Genomic DNA, 11,593 nt, shown 5'->3' on the forward strand with positions numbered 1-11,593 from the left:
TGCTCATCTTACAGTCTACTGCCTTGCTGAACGCACTTATTAGTTTTAGGTCTTGTTTTGTAGGTTCCTTGAGATTTTTTACATCAAACATCATGTCGCCTGCAAATAGGGACATTTAATTTCTTCTTTTCTGATGTGTATGCCTTTTATTTCCTTTTCTTGCTTAATTGCACTGGCTAGAACTTCCAGTGTTATGGTTGAATAATAGTGATAAGAATGACCAACGTTGGCCAGGTGTGGTGGGTCATGCCTGTAATCCCAGCACTGTGGGGGGCTGAGGCAGGCAGATCACTTGAGGCCAGGAGTTCAAGACCAGCCTGGCCAACATGGTGAAACCCCGTCTCTACTAAAAATACAAAAATTAGCTAGGTGTGGTGGCAGGTGCCCATAATCCTAGCTACTTGGGAGGCTGAGGCAGGAGCATTGCTTGAACCCAGGACTCAGAGGTTGCAGTGAGCTGAGATGGCACCACCGCACTCCAGCCTGGGCAACAGAGTGAGACTCCATCTAAAAAGCAAGAATGGTCAGCCTTGCCTTGTTCCTGATCTTAGTGAGAAACATTCAGTTTTTCACTAAGTATGTTAGTTGTAGGTTTTTTTTTTTTTTACGGATGTTCTATGTCAAGTTGAGGAAATTCCCCTTTATTTCTAGTTTTCTGAGGGTATCATAAATGGGTATTGAATTTGTCAAATGCTTTTTTCTGTACCAATTGATATGATCATGCGATTTTTCTTCTTTAGCCTGTTAATATGGTGGATTACACTGATAGCTCTTCAAATATTGAATCAGCTTTGAATACAGAATTAACTGTACTTGGTCATAGTATATAACTATTTTATGTATTGTCGAATTATTTTTGTTAATATTCAATTAAGAGTGCTTGCATCCATATATAGGAATATCAGTCTGTAGTTTTCTTTTGTTATACTGTCTTTGGTCTTGGTATCAAGGCACTGCTGACTTTATTCTTCTATTTTCTGGAAAAGACTGTGGAGAATTGGCGTTATATTTATTTATTTATTTATTTATTTATTTATTTATTACTTTGAGACAGGGTCTCGCTCTGTCACCCAGGCTGGAGTGCAATGGAGCAATCATGGCTAACTGCAGACTTGACTTCCCAGGCTCAAGCGATCTTCCTACATCAGCTTTCTGAGTACTGGGACTACAGGCATGTGCCACCATGCTTGGCTGAGTTTTGTAATTTTTGTAGAAACAGGGTTTCGCCATGTTGCCCAGGCTGGTCTCAAACTCCTGGTCTCAAGGGATCCTCCTGCCTTGGCCTCCCAAGGTGTTGGTATTACAGGCATGAGCCACTGCATCTGGCCTGTTTTTAATTCTTTTTTAAAAGTTTGGTACAATTTTCAAGTAAAACCACCTGGAGATTTCTTTTTAATTACATATTTAATTTTTCAAATAGTTATAGGAGTATTCAAAGTATCTATTTCATATTGGGTGAGTTGTAGTTGATTATGCTTTTTGAGTGATTAATGTATTTTCTCTAAATTTTCAAATTTAGGGTTAGGTTGTTCATAGTATTCCTTTATTATCCTTTTGATGTCTGTAGGGACTGTCATGATATCCCCGCCTTTTGTTCCTGATATAATGGAAGTTGTATATTTTCTCTTTTTTTCTGTGAGAGGCTTGTCAATTTTATCATCTTTTTAAAGAACCAGCTTCTCATTTCATTTATTTTCTGTATTGTTTTTCCTATTTTCAATTTCATTGATTTCTGTTTTTATCTTTATTATTTTCTTCTTTCTGCTTGCTCTGGGTTTATTTTGCTTTTCTTTTTCTTTGTTTGACTTAGACTGGGGTACAAGCCTATATTATTGACTTGAAAATTTTATTTTTGGAAAATGAAAGCGGTGGCTTACACCTGTAATCCCAGCACTTTGGGAGGCCAAGGTGGGCGGATCACGAGGTCAGGAGATCGAGACCATCCTGGCTAACACGGTGAAACCCCATCTCTACTAAAAAGACAAAAAAATTAGCCAGGCATGGTGGTGGGCACCTGTAGTCCCAGCTACTCGGGAGGCTGAGGCAGGAGAATGGCGTGAACCCGGGAGGCGGAGCTTGCAGTGAGCCTAGAACACACCACTACACTCCAGCCTGGGCAACTGAGTGAGACTCTGTCTCAAAAAAAAAAAAAAAAAAAAAGAAATTAAAGTATCTTGGTGCTATAAATTTCCCACACATTTTGACATGTTATGTTTTAATTTTCATTTGCTTCAGAGTATTTTTAAATTTCCCTTGGAACTTTCTCTTTCACCCATGGCTTATTTAAAGTGTGTAGTTTAGTTTCCAAGTATTTGAAGATTTTATGGTCACATTTCTGTTATTGGTTTTTAATTTAATTCCACTGTGGTCAGAAAACATACATTATATGATTGCAATTTTTAAAAATTTGTTAGAGTTTTACTTTATGGCACAGGGTATGGTCAATCTTGGTATATGTTCTGCAAATGCTTGAAAAGTTGTGTATTCTGCTGTTATTGGGTAGAGTGTTCTATAAAGATTGGTTGATGTTGTTCTTGAATTCTTCTATAGCCTTGATAGTTTTCTGTCTAGTTGTTCTATCAATTTTTTTTTTTTTTTTTTTTTTTTGAGACGGAGTCTCGCTCTGTCCCCCTGGCTGGAGTGCAGTGGCGGGATCTTGGCTCACTGCAAGCTCTGCCTCCCAGGTTCCTGCCATTCTCCTGCCTCAGCCTCCCAAGTAGCTGGGACTACAGGCGCCCGCCACTGCACCCGGCTAATTTTTTGTATTTTTAGTAGAGACGGGGTTCCGCCGTGGTCTCGATCTCCTGACCTTGTGATCCGCCTGCCTCGGCCTCCCAAAGTGCTGGGATTACAGGCGTGAGCCACTGCGCCCAGCTGTTCTATCAATTTTTGACAGAGAGTATTGAGGTTTCCAACTGTAATTACTGATTTATTGTTTTCTGTTGTCAGTTCTATCAATTTTTGCTTCACGTATTTTTCAGTTCTGTGTTTTTGGTGCATACACATTATGAATTGCTATATCTTCTTGGTAGACTGACCCTTTTATGATTATGTAAATGTATTAGTCCATTCTGGCACTGCTATAAAGAAATACCTGAGACCAGGTAATTTATAAAGAAAAGAGATTTAATTGGCTCACAGTTCTGTAGGCTGTACAGGAAGCATGGCAGCATCTGCTTCTGGGGAGGCTTTGGGGAGCTTTTACTCATTACAGAAGGCAAAGCAGGAGCAGGCGTCTTACATGGCAGGAGCAGGACCAAAGGAGAGCAAAGTGGGAGGTGCTGCCCACTTTTAAACAACCAGGTCTTGTGAGAACTCTATCATGAGAACAACACCAAGACAGTGGTGCTAAACCATTCATGAGAACTCCTCCCCCATGATCCAGTCACCTCCCACCACAGGCCCCATCTTCAACACTAGGGATTGCAATTTGATTTAAGATTAGGTGGGGACACAGATTCAAACTATATCATTCCACCCCTGGCCCTTCCAAATTTCATGTCCTTCTCACATTGCAAAATACAATCATCCCTCTCAACAGTCCCCCAAAGTCTTAACTCATTCCAGCATTAACTCAAAAGTGCAAAGTCCAAAGTCTCATCTGAGACAAGGCAAGTCCCTTTCATTTGTAAGCCTGTAAAATAAAAAACATGTTAGTTACTCTCAAGATATAATGGAATATAGGCATTGGGTAATCATTGCCATCCCTCCTCCCGAAAAAAGAAAGAAATTGGCCAAAAGAAAGGGGCTACAGGTTCCATACAAGTCTGAAACCCAGCAGGGTAGTCATTAAATCTTAGAGCTCCAAAATAATCTCATTTGACTCCATGTCTCACATCCAGGCCACAATGATGAAAAGGGTGGGATCCAAAGGCCTTGGGCAACTCTACCTCTGTGGTTCTGCAGGGTTCAGCCCCCTTGGCTGCTCCCAAGGGCCAACATTGAGTGCCTGTGGCTTTTCCAGGTGCAAGGTGTAAGCTGTTGGTGAATCTACCATTCTGGGGTCTGGAGAACGGTGGCCCTCTTCTCACAGCTCCATAAGGCAGTGTCCTAGTGGGGACTCTGTGTAGGGGTTCCAACCCCATATTTGTCCTCCACACTGACCTGGAAGAGTTCTCCATAAGGGCTCCACTCCTGCATCAGGCTTTGTGCTTGCACATCCAGGCTTTTCCACACATCCTTTGAAATTTAGGCAGAGGCTCCCAAGCCTAAACTCTTGCACTGTGTGCACCCAGAGGATTAACACCAAGTGGAAGCCACCAAGACTTATGGCTTGCACCCTCTGAAGCAGCAGCCCAAGCTTTACAAGGGCCCCTTTGAGCCAAGGCTGGAGCTGGAGTGGCCAGGTTGCAGGGAGTAGTGTCCTGAGGCTGTGCAGGGGAGCAGGGTCCTGGGTCTGGCCCATGAAACCATTCTGTCTTTCTAGGCCTCTGGGCCTGTGATGGGAGGGACTGTGGTGAAGGTCTCTGAAATGCCTTCAAAGTCTTTTCCCCACTGTCTTGGCTATTAGCAGTTGGCTCTTATTTACTTATGTGAATTTCTGCATCCTGTTTGAATTTCTTCCCTGAAAATGAGCTTTTCTTTTCTACCACATGGCTGGGCTGCAGATTTTTCAAACTTTTACACTCCGCTTTCCCTTTAAATATAAGTTCCAGTTTTATGTCATTTATTTGCTCACGTATATGAGCATAGGTTGTTAGAAGCAGCCAGGCCACATCTTGAACACTTTGCTGCTTAGAAATTTCTCTTGCCTGATACTCTAAATTGTCACTCTCAAGTTCAAAGTTCCACAGATCCCTATGGCAGGGGCATAGTGCCTCCAACCTCTTTGGTGATGCATAAGAAATGTGACCTTTGCTCCAATGCCCAATAAGTTTTTTTAAAAAGTGGGTCTGCTGATAACAAATTAGTTTTTCTCTTCATCTGAAGATGTCTTTATTTTCCCCTCATTCCTGGAGGAATTTTAAAACTAAATTTTGGGTTGATAGTTATTTTCTTTTAGCACTTGAAAAGTGTTGTGTTTTTGATATAGCTTAAGATGGATTTTTGTTTGTTTGTTTTATCCTGTTTGGGATTCATACGCCTTCTAGAATCTGAAGGTTTGTGTCTTTCACCCAGTGTTTCTCTGAATACTTTTTCAGCTTCACCCTCTTCTCCCTTTCCTGTGTCTCTAGTGACATAAATATTGGATTTTTTGTTATAGTCTCACATGGTTCTGTTCATGATTTTTTTTCCATTTATTTTCTCTCCGTGGTTCAGGTTAGGTAACTTCTATTGCACCACATTCAAGTTTGCTGATTCTTTTCTCTGTTTTCTCCATTCTGCTGATAAACCCATCCATTGAATTCATCTCAACTATTGTGCACTTTAGAGTTTCCATCTTGTTCTGTTTTGTATCTTTTATTTCTTTTCTGAGAACTTCTCTTTTTTTTGGTTGAGACTTTCTATTTTTTAAATTTGTTTCTAATGTGTTTCTAATTATTTGTTGAAGCATTATAATATGTATTCATCCCAGCATTGGTGTCTGTTGAGTATCTTTCCTCATTCATTTTGAGACCTTTCTGGGTTTTGGTATGATGAGTAATTTTCTTATTGAAGCCTGGACATTTCAGTATTGTGTTATAACTGTGAATCTTATATAAATCGTGTGTGGTAGCAAGCCTTCTCTGGCACAGATCTTGTGGGTAAAAGTGGGATGACACCTTGTTACTGCCAGGCAGGGGTCCAGGTTGTCCTTCTGGTCTCTGTTGAGGCCTATGGGGGTGGGCGAGGGTGGGGATTGCTGAGAAGGTGCTCCTTGTAACAGCTGAATGGAAGTGGCAGTCAGGCCTTCACTGATTCCACCCTGGTTGGAAGGGGAGGGGGTGCTTCTACTGTAACTGCTGAGTGGGGTGGCCTTGTTAAAACTGAACAGTGATGAAAGTTCTGATGCTCCACCAGTCCTCCTTTGACACCACCCCAGTGGGGATGGCAAGGGGGTACCCTATGACTGCTGATGGGGGTGGAGTCCAGACTCCCTGTGTGGTCTCTGTTGACCCTGGGTGGATGAAAGTCCTGGCCTCTCACTTGGCTTTCTCTGGCTCCACCCCAGCATGGGAGTGGAAATGCCTTATTACAGCCTGGTGGGTAGAAGTCTGGGCTCTCTACTCAGCCTTTGCTGGTGTAGGTGAGGTGAGGCTGCAGCTTTTTCTGTTGTGTTGGCTAGAGTAGAGCAATTGTGTCTAAAAGTTTTCTGTCTTGCCCTGCCTGCTTCTTTCCTGGTCCTTTGGCTAGAGAAAGCAGGCATTTCTTAGGGCTTTTTTTTTTTTTTTTTTGGTGTCAGTTGGTGTTTCTGGGTTGCAGTTTTTCCAGTATCCAGTCTAGGATATACAATATAAAAAGAAAACCCAGGGAACTCACTGCAGTGTTGTTCCTTGTTGGTTCTCTTTCTTCTCTCCACCTTTTAGAGTTGCCTCATGTTTAATATATATATAGTACATAGTAAGAAGAATAGGAAAAAGGACATCTACTCCATCTTCCCAGAAGTGGAAGCTCTCTTACAATTATTTCTTTCTAATTTAATTTTGAATAACTTTACTATTTTCAAAATAAAAACATATCCAAAAAGTGAAAATGTCTATCCCATTTTCCCCCATCTACCTTCTGCTTATCCCAGCAACCATTGTTATTAGTTTATTGTTTTCTCCAGAATTAAAAAAAATGCATCAGTATTAATCAACAATTTTCATATTTCTTAAAGCACAAAAGTTAGCATATTATAGACAGAAATTTGTATCTTACAAAATACAAGATGTCTTGCTGATCGGCCCATATTGGTACATAGGGAGCTTCTTCATCCTGTGAAAATGCAGAGTATCCCATTGAATGGATGTTCAACAGCTTGGACATTTAGGTTGTTTTCATTCTTTTGAAATTACAAACAATGCTGTAACAAACAGTGGTCTACAGATGTCATTGCACATGTGTGTTTGTATCTGTAAGATAAATTCCTAGAAGTGGAATTCCCAAACACTGAAGACACGTTCGTGCTCTGAGACAGTTGCACAAGAGGCTGAAAAGTGAACCTTATTAAGGCTGTGTCTATAGCATGGCAAAGCTGACAGTTAATCTGGAAAGACTAGTCACCTCTACTGGACACATGGCCTCATGAACCTCTTCTGGACAAGAAGGTATAAAAAAGGACACAAGGGCAGGTGTTGGAAAGGAAAGGACATATTATCCCCCAAATCTATTTCTATGTTGTTACCCCATGGCCAGACCACAGATTTAGATGACTGTAGAGTGGTCAGAATAAGCTGTTCACCATGACGGCCCCTCTTAGCCTCCCCTGGAATGGTCTCTGAAAGCAGCATGGAGGATGATTAGGAGCACAGAACATGGATGTGGACAGGGAGCCCCTTTCCTCTCAGGCCTCAATTTCTTCATCTGTTGAATGAAAGCACGGGGACAAACTTCTGTTGAAAGAGGAACCAGGCCGGGCGTGGTGGCTCAAGCCTGTAATCCCAGCACTTTGGGAGGCCGAGACGGGTGGATCATGAGGTCAGGAGATCGAGACCATCCTGGCTAACACGGTGAAACCCCATCTCTACTAAAAAATACAAAAAATTAGCTGGGCGAGGTGGCGGGTGCCTGTAGTCCCAGCTACTTGGGAGGCTGAGGCAGGAGAATGGCGTGAACCTGGGAGGCGGAGCTTGCAGTGAGCTGAGATCCGGCCACTGCACTCCAGCCTGGGCGACAGAGCGAGACTCTGTCTCAAAAGAAAAAAATAAAAAGAGGAACCTTACCCTTCTTCATCAAGGACAGTGTCACTTCAACAGGCACATCTACAAGGCATGTATAAGATTCCATTTGAAGGAGCTTTCCACTGCTGAAGAGCAAAAAGGAAGCGGAAGAGGAAAGAAGAAATAAAGACGGGAAGAACAGAAGTAAGGAAAGCACTGGCTTGAACAACCTCTGGGTCCAGATCAGATCCCACAAGTGGAGTGGACAGAGATGGTTACAGTTGTATAACGATCAACACAATCCAGACACAGAACCATCTTATCACCACCCCAGATCCCCCCAGTCCCTGAAAACCGCTGATCAGTGGTTTCTGTGCTGACAGTTTTGCCTATTCCAGAATGTCATATATATGGAATCATCCAGTGTGCAGTCTTTTGAATCTGGCTTCTTTTCTAATGCATTTGAGATTCATCAGGTTTGTGGTGTGTGTGGGTACTTTGTTTTTTGCATTGCTGAGTCACGTTCTGTTGCATGGATGTACCGCAGTCTGTTGATTCTTTCACCAGTTGAAGGTCCTGTGGGTTGTTTCCGGTTGGTGATGATTATGAGTAAGGGCACTGTAAATATTTGTGTATGGGCTTTTGTGGGGGACATAAACATATTTGCTCGGCTGGTATGGTAAGTGGGAAGCCAGGGGCAGGACATGGAGTAGGGCTTAATTGATAGTGTTAGGCTTGCTGGACTATTGAGAAGACAGAACAAGGAAGTAAAGTGTAAGGAAGCCAGACAGGACACACCACACAGAAGCTGAGTCTCCAGTGAGGACACTGCAAGTAGCCTGTCCCCAGGAGACTCAGTCAGGATGACACGTACACACCCTTCCACTGCTGTCCCAGGGGCAGGGCTGCTGTGACCTCAGACTTCCACATTCTTCACTCACTTCAACAGTCATTAAAAATGTTTACTTTTTAAAACACCCAAGTACATTTTGTTGTAAAAACGTTCAAACAATATGGTAGAATACAGGGTAAAATGCAAAAGCCCCCCTTCACACTCCCTGTTACATCCCAGTCACCCGCCCCTACCCAGACATTACCCATGGTAGCATCTTGAGGCAATTCTTGCACACATTCTTTCCTGTTATTACACACACACATTCACACACATGCATGCACACACACACATGCATGCATACATGCACACATACATTGTGTCTAGGTGTATTGGTCCATTCTTGCATTACTATAAATACCAGAGACTGGGTAATTTAAAAAGAGGTTTAATTGGCTCATGGTTCTGCAGGCTGTACAGGAAGCATAGCAACTTCTACTTCTGTGGAGGCCTCAGGAAATTTCCAATCATGGCAGAAGACAAAGGGTGACTCAAATGTTTTTTTTCTTTTTCATACTTTAAGTTCTAGGGTACATGTGCACAACGTGCAGGTTTGTTACATATGTATACATGTGTCATGTTGGTGTGCTGCACCCATTAACTCGTCATTTACATTAGATATATCTCCTAATGCTATCCCTCCTCCCTCCCCCGACCCCATGACAGGCCCTTGTGTGTAATGTTCCCCACCCTGTGTCCAAGTTCAATTGTTCAGTTCCCACCTATGAGCAAGAACAAATGGTTTTAAACAACCAGATCTCATGAGAACTCACTCACTATCTCAAGGACAGTACCAAGGGGACGGTGCTAAACTGTTGATGAGAAATCCACTCCCATGATCCACTCACCTACCACCAAGCCCCACCTTCAACATTGGGGACTACAATTAGACATGAGATTTGGTGAGGACACAGATCCAAACCATATCACTGGGGATATAGCTTTATCTTCAATTTTGCTGATAGAAATGAGGTACTATGATGTGTGTCACTCAGCAGCTTGATTTTTTGAGTTAAATTGTTTAGTTGATCTGCTCTGTGCATTTAGAACACACATATCTGCCTCTTTTCTAACCTGCTGTTTAGTGCCCTAGGCTAGAGATGTAGCCTCATTTATTTCCTTCCTTTCCTGTTTGTAGCCATTTGATTTGTTTCTAAGTTTCACTATTATATAAAATGTTGCAACAAATAACCTTTTACATATGCCTCTTTGTGCACACATGATTTATTCTCTCGTGCAGACACTAAAAATGGAATTTTCTGTGGAAAGTGGATACACATCTAATATTTTGATAAATCTGGACAAATTGATTTCCTAAAAGGATGCACTAATTTATATTCCCACCGACATCCTTTGAGATGCCAATTTTCTCACAACCTCGTCACTGCTGGGAATAACCAATCTTTTAAATTTGTATTAATTTAATAGGTGAAAAATGATCCCTCCATTGTTGTTTTAATTTGCATTTTCCCACTTACTGATAAAATTGATCTTGTCTTCCACGTATTAATTTTCCATGGTGCGTTTCTTTGGATTGCAATTTCTATCCTTTTCTGTTTCTTCTATTGAGTTGTTGCCGTTTGCTTATTGATTTCACAAGTTTCTTTTATAGTCTGGATATTAATCTTTGTATAACATATATATTATTTTTAAAATCTCCCTTTGCTTTTTTTTTTTTTTTTCTTGAGATGGAGTCTCACTCTGTCACCAGGCTGGAGTGCAGTGGCATGATCTTGGCTCATTGCAACCTCTGCTCCCGGATTCAAGTGATTCTCTTGCCCCAGCCTCCCGAGTAGCTGGGATTACAGGCATACACCACCACGCCCAGCTAATTTTTGTATTTTTAGTAGGGACAGGGTTTCACTATGTTAGCCAGGCCAGTCTTGAACTCCTGACCTCGTGATCCGCGCCCCCTCAGACTCCCAAAGTGCTAGGATTACAGGCGTGAGCCACCATGCCTGGGCCCCTTTACATTTTAAAAACATTGTTTATAGTATATTTCATTATACATAACAATTATTTTTAAGCAGAAAAATCAGTCAGTCTTCCTTTCTGGCTCTGTATGGAGGAGTTGTTTATATGGAGGGCCCGTCCTTCTCTGGGGGACAGGTGATGGCATTTCTCCCAGAAGCTTGCGGAGGCCATTTCCTCAGGGGAGGAGCTCACATGGGGACACATGGGGACAACTCTGGAAATACCGACAGCTGCAGGGAACACTGTTTCCCACCACTGTGCCTGAGCTCCTTTCTTAGAGCCCAGTTTGGGGAGGGCAGCAAAGCCAGATGCAAGGGTGTTGTCCCTGGTCAAATATGAGAAGGACATAGTTAAGCTTTGTGTCTGGTCAGGTAACTGGCAGGTCACGGTGATTGGCTGAGACCTCTCCCTTCCCCACAGAGGCCCTTCCCATTTCCTTTCCTCAGTTCCTCAGGCTCAGGTTTCTCTCCCCAGGAGCCTCAGATCAGGGAGCCCTGCAGAGCTCGGGGAGGGGGAGCAGCCACATTTGTACCCACCCCTAGGATCAGCCTTCTGCTGGTCCTCTGGCCGTAAGGCGACCTCTCCCTGCCCCCCTTCCCTCTCCAGCCTTCTTTCTTGTCCTCCTCCCCAGTGCCCCATCTGAAGCCGAGGGCTCCTGCAAACCAGGTGCAGGTACCATTAGCAGCAAGAGGCAGAGAAGAGGGTCTTCCCAACCAAGCCACCTCTCCTTGACCTCTTGGGGTGGGGACCGAAGAATCCTCAGAGGGGGTGCTGGGAAGGAACAGGATTTGTTCAGGAGGAGGGGAGTCAGGAGGAGGAGAGAGGAAGCTTCAACCCTGGAAGCATGGCTGGACCACTCGCTCCTGCTGTCTTACCTACTAATGCTTGAGAAAGGTCGGTTGGAAAAAACAAAGTAGATAAAGAATCTAACATATTTCCCTTTATTGAATGTCAGGATTCTTAGAATTGGAAAAATGATGTTTGTATATAATGTATAAAGAAAAGA

This window comes from Macaca fascicularis, chromosome 4 (genome assembly GCF_037993035.2).
Source record: "Macaca fascicularis isolate 582-1 chromosome 4, T2T-MFA8v1.1".
In the NCBI taxonomy this organism is placed as follows: Eukaryota; Metazoa; Chordata; class Mammalia; order Primates; family Cercopithecidae; genus Macaca; species Macaca fascicularis.